At 39.2% G+C, this 15,343-nt stretch overlaps 1 protein-coding gene across 13 annotated transcripts in view; it reads right to left on the reverse strand.

Moving 5' to 3' along the window:
• Positions 1-15,343, reverse strand: part of MBNL2 (muscleblind like splicing regulator 2) — a 154,232-nt gene that overhangs the window by 69,768 nt on the left and 69,121 nt on the right. The window contains exon 1 of one of the 13 annotated variants that reach the window (XM_088458849.1): positions 14,514-14,723. The exons of 11 other annotated variants lie outside the window; for them this stretch is intronic. The gene's annotated coding sequence lies outside the window, so the exon portion shown is untranslated. Of the gene's footprint in view, positions 1-3,916; positions 3,936-14,513; positions 14,724-15,343 lie in introns of those variants that run through there. One more of the 13 variants, XM_088458867.1, reaches the window with a different exon arrangement.

A 15,343-nucleotide genomic window follows, 5' to 3' on the forward strand; every position in this document is an offset into this window, starting at 1 on the left:
GGGTCCCATTCCCAAGATATTTCATTATGGTATGCAATTATTCCAAAATAAGGAATATTCAGTACAAAATACCCCTGGTCCCAAGCATTTTGGATATGGGAGACTCATTCTGTATTTACAGTTTTATATAAAATAAAAATGATAAAGCGCTCACATATCTCCTTGTACATGACTGCTTTTCACATCATTTTCAGACTGTGAACTTATTCCTATTTAAATGTATATAGTCCAATGTCGGTTTACAAGGTTATCGAAATATATTCTTAGATGGAGCAGGATTGTTAATAGCAATAGGCAATCTGGTGCTTGAAATAAGCTTAGTTAATTTTTTTAAACTAATAATTTTATTTATTTATTTTTGGACTTTGTAGCCTTGGTTATTGTAAAACATTTGACATAAAATAGGAGTAATCAGCCGGTATTATTAGTGATTTGTGTTTATGAAGTGTGAGACAATGGTTTATGCCAGCTTACTATGACTACGGTGAGATATTGCTTCCCTGCAGCCCAGGCACCTAGCCATACATGGAATGCTATTTAGCAGGGAGCAAGTAAACAAGTAAAATCCTAAAAGAGACATTGGCACTATAGCCATGTTCATGACAAATGTTATTAATCTGTAAAGATTGCTGCCAAACCATATTGCCAGTATTCGTATAATACATGACTGGTATGAATCTTTAGAATGTAAGCTCTCACGAGCAGGGACCTCTTCCCTCATGTGCTTCTCTTTACATTTTCTTCTACTCTTTACTCCCCATAAGGATACCTAACACGTGACTGCCAACTCCCGGCTGCTTATTGTGAGTGCTTTATATGTATATAAATCGTGTCCTTGTCCTGCACTGTAATGTACTGTAAGTTACTTGTTTCTTGTTCACCTATTAGTTCTATGTACTATGTAAGGCGCTGCGGAACACTTGTGGCGCCATATAAATAAAGGATAATAATAAACAAATAATAAAAAATCTATAGAAATATAAAAAGACAGTCTAAAACATAGGTTTGCCTGAGTGTAAATGAGAACATTGTTTGTCAGGGGAACATCTACACAGATGCTGAGCAGGAGAATTGGAGCCTAGTCTCTCTCATTCCCTCTACATTTCTTCCCTTGGAAATCTCATCAGCTCCTTCGGCTTTCAATACCATCTATCCTCTGATGATACTCACATCTACCTCTCCCACCCAGACTCTCTCCCTCTATCCTCACTCGCGTCTACAACTGCCTATCTGCCATCTCCGAGATATCCCACTTCCAGCACTTCCTGGATCTCAACATGGCCAACTGAAAGTATTGTTTGTCCCACATCTAGGGTCCCCCTTCCTCTCTGTTGATAACACCCTCTCTTCTATCCCCCAGGTTGGCTGCCTCTGTGTCATCCTAAACTCTGCCCTCTCCACATTAAGGCTCCCTCTCAACCATGCCACTTCCACCTCGGTACATCGCCAGATGCCAGCCCTTCCATATCCCAGATGCCAGGAACACTTGACACATGCTCACGCTTAGACTACTGTAAACTTCTAAAGAAACTAAGCCGCAACAGAGAAAAGCATCAAGGCTACATACAGTACAAACACACACACGGTGACCTACTTTTTGGACTGCTCCGCTGTCTCTTTTACACTATTGGATAACATGTATTGCCGTTTCTAACTGCATTGCATTCCTGACATGATGAGCACTCTGTGTGCTTACTATCAGCTGTTCTTACCTACTTTCTGGTCAGCTTTCTACAGATCCGAGCCATAGACACTGGGTTACTGACTTGTTAACAGACATTTAACTGCTCCTATCCACTTTCCAGACAGCTGTCTACAGATTTGTTCTGTACACACTGGGCCACGGACTCGTGAACAGAAATTCAGCCTACATACCTATACACCTATGATCCTAAGGTTGCCCTCAATTGATTTCTTATTGGAACTGCCTTCCAGAGGGACTACAAGTACCAGAATAACATCATCAGGCATGGAATACAAAATTAATATTCAATCTAATATAAGGAGGTCTAATATCTTTACATCTAAATATTTAATAAGTGATAATTCACAATGTACTTCTACAGCTATGGCTCAGTGTTGTTTTTTATTTTTAAATTGTGTTATATGTTTTGCATAGTAAAAATATATATTTGCTCTACATTGACTTTTTATTTTTGGTCACTATCGAGACTAGTCCTTCAGTTAATACCCCTCCTCTTTGGCCTCCCTCTCTCACACATCTCTCCTGCTGTTACTCGTCTCATTTTCCTCTCCTGCTGTATGATATCGGCCTTCCCCCTCTCCAACATGCTTCACTAGCTCATTATCTCACTTCCAGTTCAAATTGCCTCACCTTTACCTACAAAGCTTCAAATCACTTGAACCCTGACATACATCTCCGACCTCATCTCTGTTCATTCTCCCTCCTGTCTCCTCCGCTCTTCCTATGAGCAAAGCCTCTCCTCCACTATGGTCATTTCCTCCATGCTCACCTTCGCTAGAGGTGCCCTATCCTCTGGATTTCACTCTTGTCCAGTCAGCCTTTCATCCAGTCTCCGCAGTTTTAAGCGCGCGTTTAAATTAAAGCGTATGCCTTCCTGCAATTCCAGGGCCTTATAGAGACCGCAGGGGGTGTATTTACTACGCCTTGGATGGAGATAAAGTGAACAGAGAAAAAGTACCAGCCAATCAGCTCCTAACTGCCATGTCACAGGCTGTGTTTGAAAAATGACAGCTAGAAGCTGATTGGCTGGTACTTTATCTCCGTCAACTATATCTCCATCCAAGGCTTAGTAAATAGACCCCCAAGTAATCATTACCCGTTCCCCTTCTCAAAGGCAGGGATTAGTCAATGGCTGCAATACTCCAGTGCAACGGTGATCTAGTTAGTAACTAACCTAGGCATTCCCATCACCATCAGAAATTGGGTAAGCTTGCTGCCCCCTAATACTCCTGGAGTCTACTGCAACACAATTTTAAGAGGCTGACTGAGTTGTATGGCTTTTAAAGCGTACATAGATGTGTGTCTGCCCAACTGCATTTGCACATTGGTAATTTGAGTAAGCCACATCCCAAGATATATATTAGCTTAACTACATGCATATATAACTCTGCAAAGTTGCTAGACGCATATTTTGTACCTATTATGTGTGAGCACAGAAACTGTTTGTCAGTAATGTTATACTTGCAGACCAAAATATTGATACATCTAAAAGGGCATTCAGTAGCTAACTTACTATACCTCCTCAGGCTGCCCAAGTAGTTGCCTTGGGCACCAAAAATAACATGATGTCATTCATCCAGGGTTTTTAATGACCTCAATGCATCTTCACACAGAGCCCAAGCTGCTGATTTGAAGGAGAACTAGTCTGCAGGTCCTTATGTGTGAATTTGCTGTTGCTCCGTCTCATTATACTGGGAGTTTGTCATAGCTACCAAATGCAACTCTGTCAGTCCCAGAAGATGCCACGACCACCACCCACATGAAAAGGTTAGCAGCCAGCATCAGTGTGCAGCACAATGGGGTCTAGGTGTTTGCCTGACCATCCTTACATGTGAACATCCCTGGAATAGCCTCTTGAACCACTAGAGACCACAAGTCTCAGATATGTGTGGCTGAAAAGATGAGCAGAAGTTTTCCAAGATGTATAATTCTGTATAGAGACTTCATCTCCTCTCTAAGCCATGAGAACATGTTCTGGGGAAGCACAGCCTATCCTTAATCTGCCTCTTGTGTTTTTACATCCTTGTTGTCCTTAATTATCAATGGCCAATTGCTAGCATCACAGACACGAAAAATTGAGGCAAATATATTACAACAACTGGCATATAATCTTGTACTGTTGTTTCCTAGAAAATGTATGCCCTAGTAAGAATATATTTCAACCATCAATTTACATTTTATCTTTCTGCACAGTGGAAATACTGTACTTACAGTTAAAATGTTCTTGTGACATTGTAATACTGGGAACAACCAGCTCAAATCAGACCTGTCACCTGCACATAAAACAGATATCTGAACAGACACCATACCAAAACACACCTACAGTAATAATGCTATGTTTTCCTACAGCAAAATCTTTTTTCTAAAAACACTCTTTGGGATTCATACATTTGTAGAGAAATGCAAAAATCATTCTTTGTGATTTGTAACATCCTGATTATGTTTTAAGAGGCTAAACAACATTGATTGCTGGAGAAGCTGATTTTTGTTCCTTGTGGGCGGAATTAAATAGTTTTTTGTGGCTGCATCACTCATCTAAAGTGACCGGAGCTATTCAATCGTGTGTGCTGCTGGGCACAAGTGTCCATTACTTTTTGCGGATGTCGCGTCTAAAAGCACCAGGATTAGCTGAGTAAAGCTGCTAAAGCAATGCAAACTACTGGACATGCTGCTAAAACGGTAGTTTGAGTACCCAAAAATCCAACTTTGGGCAGATTTCTACTCACCACCTGAGGGAGTGAGCAGAGATAATGGCTGCCCGCACCACTTGCGCCCAGCGGCACAAACCATTGAATAGCTTTAGTCACTTTTTTACAGGAGCTGTGGCAAAAAAACAATTGAATTCCCCCTATGACCAGTGAAGTTTACTAGACATTGGCAGCTCGAGGTGTTCCAAGCAGCAGGTGATATATCTGCAACAATGGGCTGGATGCTGCATATGACTGCAAAACCAATATTTTGTTTTACATGAATGTATATTGTCAAAAAGTTCAAACTGCACACATACTGTATGGATCCATTCCAATTTAGGGAGGTATTCAATTAGTTTCTCACCCGCGGAAAAGTTTCGCCTTCCCGACTTTTCGCAGACATCGTGTCTTTTGGTCGCGGAAACTTATCGTGCGCATCCCCGCTATTTGCCATATTCAATTGCAAAACACGTGTAAACGGCAATCGGCGAATTCAGAACAGGTGGAAAGTGCTGTCAGAATTGGGGAAAACAACCTGACCCCCCAAAAAAGATGCACTAACATTGGGGACAATGTAGATGTGACCGAATAGCCTTAATAAAGCTATTTGGGGTACTTAAGTTGATTCAATAGCTTCTCATTATCGTCTTTGCACAAGTGGTGAAGAATGGCATTAAGCTGGGGTTTTTTTGGTGAAAGTAAGTATACCTGTCTAATTTGGGGTACATGAAAATGGGTGCTAGCATATTTTAAAGTCTCTAAAGTGAAGTTTTAAAAAACATGAACAACGCACCTGTTACATGCACCTGCAATCATACAAACACTTGGTGCATCCTCACAGACCCCCAAGAAGTCTATTTCGCTAGTTTTTATACTTGTCCCCCCACTTTGTGCTTTTCACCCCGAAAATGAAAGTACTTTTTTGGGGTGTTAAGTTTTTCCCTGGGATTTCCTGACAGTTGTCCTTTGGGGGCTGTCCCAAGGGTGCTGAGAGGTTTCCCCACCTTTGCATCCCAAAATAAAAATGCTGCACTTCTTTTCTCCTGTAATTCAGAGGCAAATATTTTTTGCTTATGACATTATATTGACTTTCCGCGTAGGTGAAAACCGGCTGGAATTGAATACGGAGATAAGTTCCGACCTAGCGAAAAGACGCAATCGGCGATATTTTTATTGCAGAAAACGGCTTTTTGCTTCTAACTGAATACAGCCCTTAGTGTGAATCTGTGAAATCTTTTTTTTACCACTCAAAACTGTCAAAAGTACACCATTTGGAGGAGGGGGTCTAATCGGTCACTATTGGGAGACTTTGTACTTCAATATATGAGCAATTTATATAGGAAGCACAATAATGTGTAGATAAAACTATATAAATGAAAATGTAAATAAAAACTAAAAGTTGTGATAGTACAAGTAAAAGCGGACCTGAAATTAGTTGTCATATTAAAACATTTTTAAATCAGGCCCCTTGTTATGTTTATGCCCCTTTAACCAGTGCACGAGCAACATCTTTGTAATCGGTCGATTATTCTACTGAATTACTGGTACTGACCTAGCATGTTTGACTACACGTGATTGCTTGTGACCCTGATCCTATACCATATTATTCTATTTTATAACAGTTCTACAAGTACTAGGAGCAATCTGGATTGTATTCTGATTTTTGAGTTGACTGTCTTGACTGTATCCACCTTCTACTGTCAGCATACACCTAGCAACTGTGCAGACCAGGGTTCCATGTAAACCAGGGTTATGCAACTGGCGGCCCCTGGGCCAGATGTGGAAATTTTATTTTTGTCACATTAAGAGGGGATTGTACTCTGCCTACTGTTCATATAACTTGTAAGTAACTAATTCATTTTATTTATTTCTATTCTGTTTATTGAATATTTCATTCAATTTAAATGTGTAAAAATACAATACATTTGAAAGTTTACTTGTGTGCTTATATTCAAACATAAATGTTCGCCCCCCCCAAATCTCCCAAACTTTTTAGAGGAGCCTACTCAAAATTTTAGTTGAATAGCCCTGAAATAGCCCTGAAATATACTGTACCCTCTCTCCCTGAAATAGGTCCTATCATAGTAGATCCACACCTGCTTTTCACATACAGTACCCACTTAAGGGGCCTATTCATTTGCCGACTTTCTACACGATGAAACCAAAACCAGGAGGTTTTGGTCGGAACGTGCAGAAAGTCTGCAAGGGGATAGCCGGCAAGGACCAGCGATGCGCGTGCACGCTGGGTCCTTGCCGACCCCGACTATCGAACATTCCTGTCAACCTGACGACGGTCATCAGGTTCGGCATGTTAATAGATAGAGAAGTTGGGCTCCTGCACTAAAGATGTTCTGTGAACGTCTTTCAGTGCGGTGCCCGCACCTGAACGACATACAAGTCTGAACGCTGGACGTTCAGACTTTCATGTTGTTAAATGGATAGGCCCCTTTAACCTGCAAAAGTTTATGGAGGACAGTCTAACTAATAATGACTTACGTGTGAAAACAAATACTTACTTTTAAACAAATACTGGCATATAAAAAATCCTCTCCTTTACTTATAAAGTAAAATTGTGAGGTTAATGAAGAGGCTTTAGTTGAGGTTCCACTGAGGGAACATACTCCACATACTGACACAGACTGCTAATATCACTGATAGCTGCTCTAGTTTAAAAACAAACAACAAAAAAAGCAGAGTAAGATTACCAGGATTAGAGGCCTATTTGGCTGTAAGTCTATTTAGGCAATAGATAATAGAACAGACAGACCAATAAGGTCCCTAGTCGTCATTTTCTGGCTGTATTTAATAACATGTCCGATCAAGACACAGACACTGTGATATTAACCTGGGTACACATCAGCCGATGTGTACCCAGCGCGATATGGGCGGCGACGAGACCCGGCATGTTGCAAGTGCATACACACTTGCCAATCCCGGGTCTGATGGGGAAGGGGGGGGGGGGGGGGGGGTTGACGTGTCATGCTGCACAACGCTAGTGACATCTCCGTCAGCCTTGCAGTAGGGAGCGCACATATCAATTGATACACACTAGACGATGTACCCGATATGAAGCTCTGATCCATGGAATCGGACGACATATCGTCTAGTGTGTACCCACCTTCAGAACATCTGCTGAAAATGGCTTCAGATAGTGCAACACAATGAGTCTGTATTATTGGAACTACTTGCATCTTAAACAAATCATCACCCATACACAATTAACATACTATAGTGTATAAAACTTAGTTTGATACCAGTTTTTAAAATGACATTAGAAACAAATATGTACTTTTGATTATATTTATAGATTTTATGTGTGATATTTCTATCTAACAGGTTACAGTCTATGGAGATGTGTCATACCGATCAGTCAGCAAACAATGAAAACCTAACCATTCCGTAATGCTGGGCACACATTGGCCAATATATTGTTCTTACAATGAACAGATGATATAGTGTCCCGACCTTCAGTCAGTGTGTACACACGGTATATCTGTGAACGATGTAATTCACAGATATATCGCATCTGCCGTGCTGCATGGCAGATGCGATATATATATCGTGCCGATATATCATTCACATTACTTGGTGTGTACACACGATCGAACGACCAAATGATACACCAGGAGCAGAATCCACTGAATATGACATCACAAGTGGGCGGGCATATTCAAATGGAGGCTGTTGGGCCGACATATCAGGCGGATGAATGGTAAGTCTGTATGCACAAGATTGTTTGTGCATAGACCTTACAGCACTGTAGTTGTTACCAAAATATTGTGTTTTATTAATGAAAATAAGTTGATGATTCAGCTACAATCAATTTAACACAAAAGGTAGGTTATTTTAAAAAGTAATTGTATAAAAATTTTATATATTTACTAAATATATTTTCTTAAATCTGAAATCGAATCAGTTACCTTACAAAGTTTAATCACTTTTATGGCTTTTTATAGCCTGCTTTTTGCCAGTGGCTAAGATGTGTGTGTTCATTTGAATGATTAGAAATAAATGTATTTCTATAAATTCAGAACTGAACACTTGAAACCTGCTAAATTGTGAATTGTCTATCTCAGAAAAGGTGTTCTCATCTGATCTAGCCCTGACTTACAAGGAGCAGTGTGCTTGACGTGATCTGTAAGTGAACAAATTAGGAATCCATATGTTATATATTACGTATTATTTATATTGCACCATCATATCATGCAGTGCTTTACAGTAAATATTTAATCATTCACTTCAGTCCAAAGGGCATCATCTATAACAGTTCTTAATTATTGCAAGAAACATTAAATAACAGAAGGGGGTGAGGGGATTAAAGTAGCATGAAAGGATTATCCAATGACATTTCCATTAAAGAGAAGGTACATTAGTGGAGAATGCATCCCTTACATTTAATTAAAATGCTACTTGACTACCAATGAAAAACATGACCAAATCTCAATCAGCTAGACTGAAACCATGCATCTTCTCATCATCATCATGATTCCTGCATAAGTGGCGAAATGTGTATTTGACAAATAATATAGCAAAATCTTTGTAACAAATATTACAAATAATATAAGAAATGAGATTTCTTGCATCATGGAAGATATCATTTCTGCGGTTTCAGAGACTGGTACAAGATGACTCCATTAATAAATACGTGGAGCTAAGTTGGAGCTCTTTGCATGTGTTTGTGCACCACAGAAGCTTTTGTCTGCTCCCCCTTGTGTAAATTACTAAGGCCCCATTGCTGCATTTGTGACCACTTTTTACTTAGGGCAGAATTTAATTAGCGGCAAAGTGAATCTACCCCTAAAGGTGCGTACACACACAACGATTTTTTGAACGATTTAACTATAACGAAGTCGTTATCGTTCAAAAAATCGTTCACTGTAAGATGATAAACGATTATCGTTCATGCGCGTTCACGTTTGTAGATTGTAGTTCCGTCAGACTGGCCAACTGAACGATTTTCAATAGAAGTTGCAACATTTTCCCTTCAACACAGAAAATCGTTTATGATGTAAAGTAAAACAAACTACTTTGTAACACGATTTTCGTTCACTTTTTCAAGGGAAAAACTGAACAAAAATCGTTCATTACTTACATCGTTGTGTGTGTACGCACCTTTAGACTCTACTCTGCTTGTAACCAGAACACACTAGATACTGTATATAGGATGCAGTCAGGAAGCTGTCTAATGACAGGCATCGACATCCAGACGCTTGTCATCATACATACGCCAGGAGCCCAACGCCAGGCATACCGATCGAAGGTACGCCGGGCGGCAGGCGCGGACAGCCACTTTGGGAGAGGGTTAGGTTAGGGGTTCCCGGGGAGACTCAGGGTTAGGCACCCCCCTGGGAGGGTTAGGCACCCCCGAGGGGAGGTTAGGGTTAGGCACCCCTCCGGTAGACTTAAGTTTAGACTGCAGGGAAGGTTTAGGCACTTGGTGGGGAGGTTAGGGTTAGGCACCCCTAAGGGAGGGTTAGGGGGGGAGCTAGGTTAGTGAATATAGAAAATACTTACCTGTCGGGATCTTCACTGCCGGTCTTCCAGCGTCAGGATTCGAACATGCGTCGGGCGGTATTTCATACCTATCCCCTGTATATTGGTTTTTATATCTCATTGTAAATATGAGTTAAATATGTAATGACATTAACAAGCATTGGGGTAACTACTCAATATGGGAAAATAAATGTGCAACTAAACTTAAACTGTCTACACAGCATGATTCATGTAATAAAATCATAATACCAATCCCAGCCAGCCTCCTCTTCCTTAATAATTCTTGTAGCCCAGATGCAATACATGAAAACGAACTCCCCTCCAACTCTTGTAAGCTAACAAAGGACATACATGGACAATATGTTCTGCCAAGCACTTTGTCATGGAATAAGAAATCACTATTATGAATGACACAAATATACTTGGGGCCTAAAACTTTTTTCTTTCCATATTCTTGAAACATAAAAGTTTAGTTGTAATTTAGCGAGACATGTGGTGGTACAAATAAGCAAACTGAACTAGTAGAAATAAATGGATGTTTACTTGCTGTGAGGCATGATGGCAGTACCAGTCAAAAAGATAGATATCACCGATGCTTTACTTTTTTAGAACCCAATGTTAAACTATCATGTGTGCCAGCCTTCTTAGCTGTTGAAATCTATGGAATATTCTGCAGATTTAACTTTACTCATGAACAGTTTTCCCATAATTTCTTTGAAAATGTTTTTTTTATTGTATTTAGTCATACTTCTGAGCGATTTGTCAGTGACCAAAACAAAAATATATCACTTTCAACCTTGTAGCCCATTTCCTAATCTCATGATGTTCAAAACACAAGCAGACCTGTTTTTTAGGGCTCAGTATCTAACAAGACCTGGGGGCAAGTTTAACAGACAAAAGAAGTGTTAAATTGCACAGACCCAGTTATTCAGTGATCTGACACAACAGCCAGATCTTAAAAGGAAGAGGCCATTTCCTATTGCTGGCTGGCAAATGACGCCACACAAATGGATCGTTTGATTTATAACAGGTGACAATGCCAGCTAATTTGGTTGAAAATTAACAAATGCCTTTTTTTAAAAACAGAAAAACATATTATTGCAAGCTTATTTAAATGAACAGTAAACTTTAGCACAAAAGATCAAGTGATCTATCATTATCCACTATATTAATATGCCTTTTAGGTCATTGTATACACAAGCTATAATGAATATAAGTAAACATCTAAGATTTAATGTCTTGACTATAGCTAAAATAACGTACAAAGCATAGCCAAACCAGCTTTAGATTTTAGGTATAACTCTTATTTCTGAGACAGCATGCTTATGGTGACTATATGCAGTATAATACAAAGTTTAATTCAGAGGTTCCCAAATGCGGTCCTCAAGGCTCCCCAACACTTCAGGTTTTAGAGATATCCATGGTAGAGCACCGGTGCTTAAATCAAATTGACTTAGGTACTAATTAAATCACATGTGCTCAACAATGGATATCTCTAAAACCTGAACTGTTGGGGAGCCCTGAGGACCATGATTCGGAACCTCTGGCTTAATTTAATACTTGGACCAAGAGTGGGTGGAGGCTTATTCATGATTTTCTTTACTTATGAATAGATTATAATTCCAGGACTATTTACCAGTAAGGAATTAATATAGAAATAGAAAACTTTAACGAATACCCACAAAAACCCCCAAAACAAATTAAAGACAGTATAAATCCCAAATGTATTAGGCCCCAATTTGCTGGTTCCAGCGCGATTTAGTCAATGCACCTGTTACATTTAAAGTGGCAATTACTTTTAAGGCACAACCTGGACTTAAAACTAATGGGTGCTTTAAATCTAGTGGCTACCGAAATCGTGCTGGGGCCAGCATACTGCTGTACACCACGCCGTTGAGGTCCGATTAAGTCATCAGGAGCGCCACTGCGCCGACGTCCCGGTGATTAGTGTGGCTAAAGTCAGTGAACACCATCACCATAGTAACAATCAACAAAAATGAGAAACCACACATACACATAATGATGCAAAACTGCCAATACATATAAATTTTTTTTTACAAATAATTGTCCCCAGTTCATTGTGATGTTGGCGCACCTGATGACATCATCGGACCTCGAGACCCATTTGGCATGGGTGTACAGCAAGTTATGCTTTTGTACTTCTCTTTTGTGGATGTCTTGATAGAGGGGTTCATACATCAAAACGTTGACTCACTACAAACAGGCATAGTATGGCTAGTTTTATTTCCTGATGCAGAGTCTCATTCAGTGTCTTCTGTTAATTTGGGGACTGTATATTACTATTGGTATGGCACCATGAGTTGGTAGAGACTAAAGGGAGTACCGGGCCAGACTGGACATTATATATAAATAAAAACAAACACACACACACACACTTCTGTACATAATCTCTCTATAAATAGTGAGTTCTATTGTTAAACCTACAGACTTTAGCATGAAAAAATTTGTATTATCAGGACTAATGTGTCTTCTACAGCTATTTATTACAGATATTAAAAGCTACCTTGGATTTTGGTGAACTGTATAAAAATCGCTCTGTTCTTCAGCTAAAAACTCTTTGGTTTATAGCCGTCCCTGAGGAAAGTGTAACCTGATCTCTCAGTCTGAGCCAGTCAGTTATGAAGATCCTCATTGGTCATGTTATGCAATGGAAGGAAGGTGGGGGCTAGGATCTTGCATGTTGAGAAGAGGAATATTTCAAAACCTTTCAGCTCACTGCAAATGTCATATGACTGTGGTTGCTATGGTAATTAAATGACATTTAGCACCTGCAAATACTGTAGTGAATAGCAGCTTGAAGAAAAGCAATAAGGAAAATAGTACAACTCCACGTGTCTTCTTTAAAGATAGAGTAATTCTGATAAAATCATATTGATTTTCTTTTTCAAGAGAATTAAGTTTTGCTATTTACACAAAATCTCTTTGGCCTGTATAAACTCGGCTTTCAGTTTTCTGTTTTTATCTGATCACCGAACTCATGGTGTGTATGTAATAATTTTTTTATAATGAATGGTATATGTGATGGACTGACTTTTGGTCCAAGACTAATGATAAACTACTTACTGTATCATTATTATTTGCATTAATTGTTTGCAGTTTAGTTAATCAATATTCGTCTGAGCTGTGGTTTGTAATATAAAGAACCTTTTTGTACTGCATACCTTTATTCCTAAATTGTTGGCATAGTAATTAAGGCAAGCTCACTGCAGAGGTTCTGCAGGCAACTGCTCCCACCATTACAAATTGACTCTTTGGAACTGCAGTAAAGGATTTTGTTTAAAGCGGTAAGTGTGAACCAGAGAACACAGGTACAATTACCAATGTGATAAATATAATAAACTGAAGATTAATCATATATATATATATATATATATATATATATATACACACACACACACACATACACACATATATACACACACACACATACATACATTATATATATATATATATATATATATATATATATATATATATATATATATATATATATATATACACACACACACACACACACAAATATATGTATTGTGATGGAAAATTAGTGTGGTTTATATTTCTGGACTAATATAGATATATACATACACACACACACACACACACACACATATAAATACAATTTTAAAAATATATATATATTTATTTTATTGTGTGTGTGTGGTTACGTTTCCACTTGAACTGTTCACTTCTGAAGGGATATATACACACACACCTATGTAAAATATATAGTATATCACTAATCTAAAAGCTACTCTTCTTTCTGTCCTGAATTTCTTACCTTCAACATTTTATTTCCAAAGTATCCTGCAAAGTCAGTTACGCACTTGAGGCCTAGACTGCCTTGTCAGACTACAGGAAGGGTAATGTTGGGAGTTATTTTTAAATATGCCCTTTGCTACAGAAACGCCAATTTCAAATAAACCTTCCTTATCGCACGGTAAGACTGGAAGAAAGCAAAAAAGTTTGCAGGTAAAAGCAATAGCAGGGTTTTCAAGAAAAAAAAAATCTGTCCTCATTAATTTATTCTGCTGGCTGTGTGTTCTCATTAATATTGCATGAACATAGCATAATTGCAGTAAGTTTATTACTATGGCTAATCCACTTACAACCTATGAGATCAAATATAGAAATGCCATAATAAGAGAACCTGTAGCCCACCAGTCTGTTTTATAGATACAGTTAAAAGTACTGTACGTGATGTAATAAAAAGCAACACAAAATTGCTAGCCTGTGACCTACAGGCGCTGCATAGAGCAGCTACATTTTTATTTTAATTATCTATAAAGAAAAACATACGTCATCCTTTGCAATTCTGGAACTAAAAATGATTGTCATGAGATCATTTCATCATACTGTAATATATAAGCCACCTAGTATCACGGTGTTTTCATATGTCGCTTAAACCCACAAAGTACCATAAATGTGCAGGACACAACATAGCAGAACATTGTCAGGAAACCATCTGTTATTCATAGTTCATAGATCTGGCTGCTTGCCCTGGTCTTTGCACTAAGACTGATCCTGACTCGTGTAAGCAATATTCTGTATGCAGCAGACTGCAGCAAACTCTTATTACATTCAGGGACACTAACAAATCCTCTTACCTTTCACAGCACTTGATATTTCTCTGCACTGTCCATCCACAGCTCCATCAAACGCAGCAGCATCTCTAGCACTACACTAATCTGCAGCAAATACTGTATTGTCCCTATCTTTTTTGGCACGCTCAGAGATGCCTTGCCCTTCCAGGGGATTTTCCCATCAGATGATGAAGCAGAGAGAGATGGCTTATACAGTGTAACTGGAAAACTGCAGCCCTTTCTTCCAATCCCTCCCAGCCCACAGGAGCCAATAAGATGCCAGTTGCTGCTCCCTGGCTTCTCTTCACTGGCTCTGGGATTGTGAGTGACATTGCAATACAGCAGAACTAGAGTGCAAAAACAACAGTGCATCCATACTGAGGAAAATGGAATTTCCTTTACAGAATCTCAGCGTCACCCACATCAGGATCAGATGATAGCATCTGCATCACTCTACTGCAGGGGTAGGCCACCTTCAGCATTCCAGCTGCTGCCAAAATACAACTCCCACAATCCTCAGTGGCTGCTTGAAGGTGATAGGACCTGTAACTCGGCAACAGCTGCAGTGAAATTGTTGCCTGTCTGTGTCCTGCTGAGTAAACAAGAGTGCTTTCTGCATTGCAACTTGAAATGCAGATCACCATTACAAACAATTTTCTCATCAATGTTGCAGTGACAATGCTAGTTATTTGCTTACTGCATTTCAATTATGTTGCAGCCATTTTTTCGTGATTAGTCATCAGTCATAAAAATAAAACATCAATAAGAACTGCCTGTAAAGGACTGTAGGGAGATGTATCAAAGCCGGCGTCTTTTGTACAGGGGTATCTGCCGCTTGCGTACAGTGGCACACC

This window comes from Taudactylus pleione, unplaced genomic scaffold (assembly GCF_031769625.1).
Source record: "Taudactylus pleione unplaced genomic scaffold, aTauple2 ptg000041l, whole genome shotgun sequence".
NCBI lineage: Eukaryota > Metazoa > Chordata > Amphibia > Anura > Myobatrachidae > Taudactylus > Taudactylus pleione.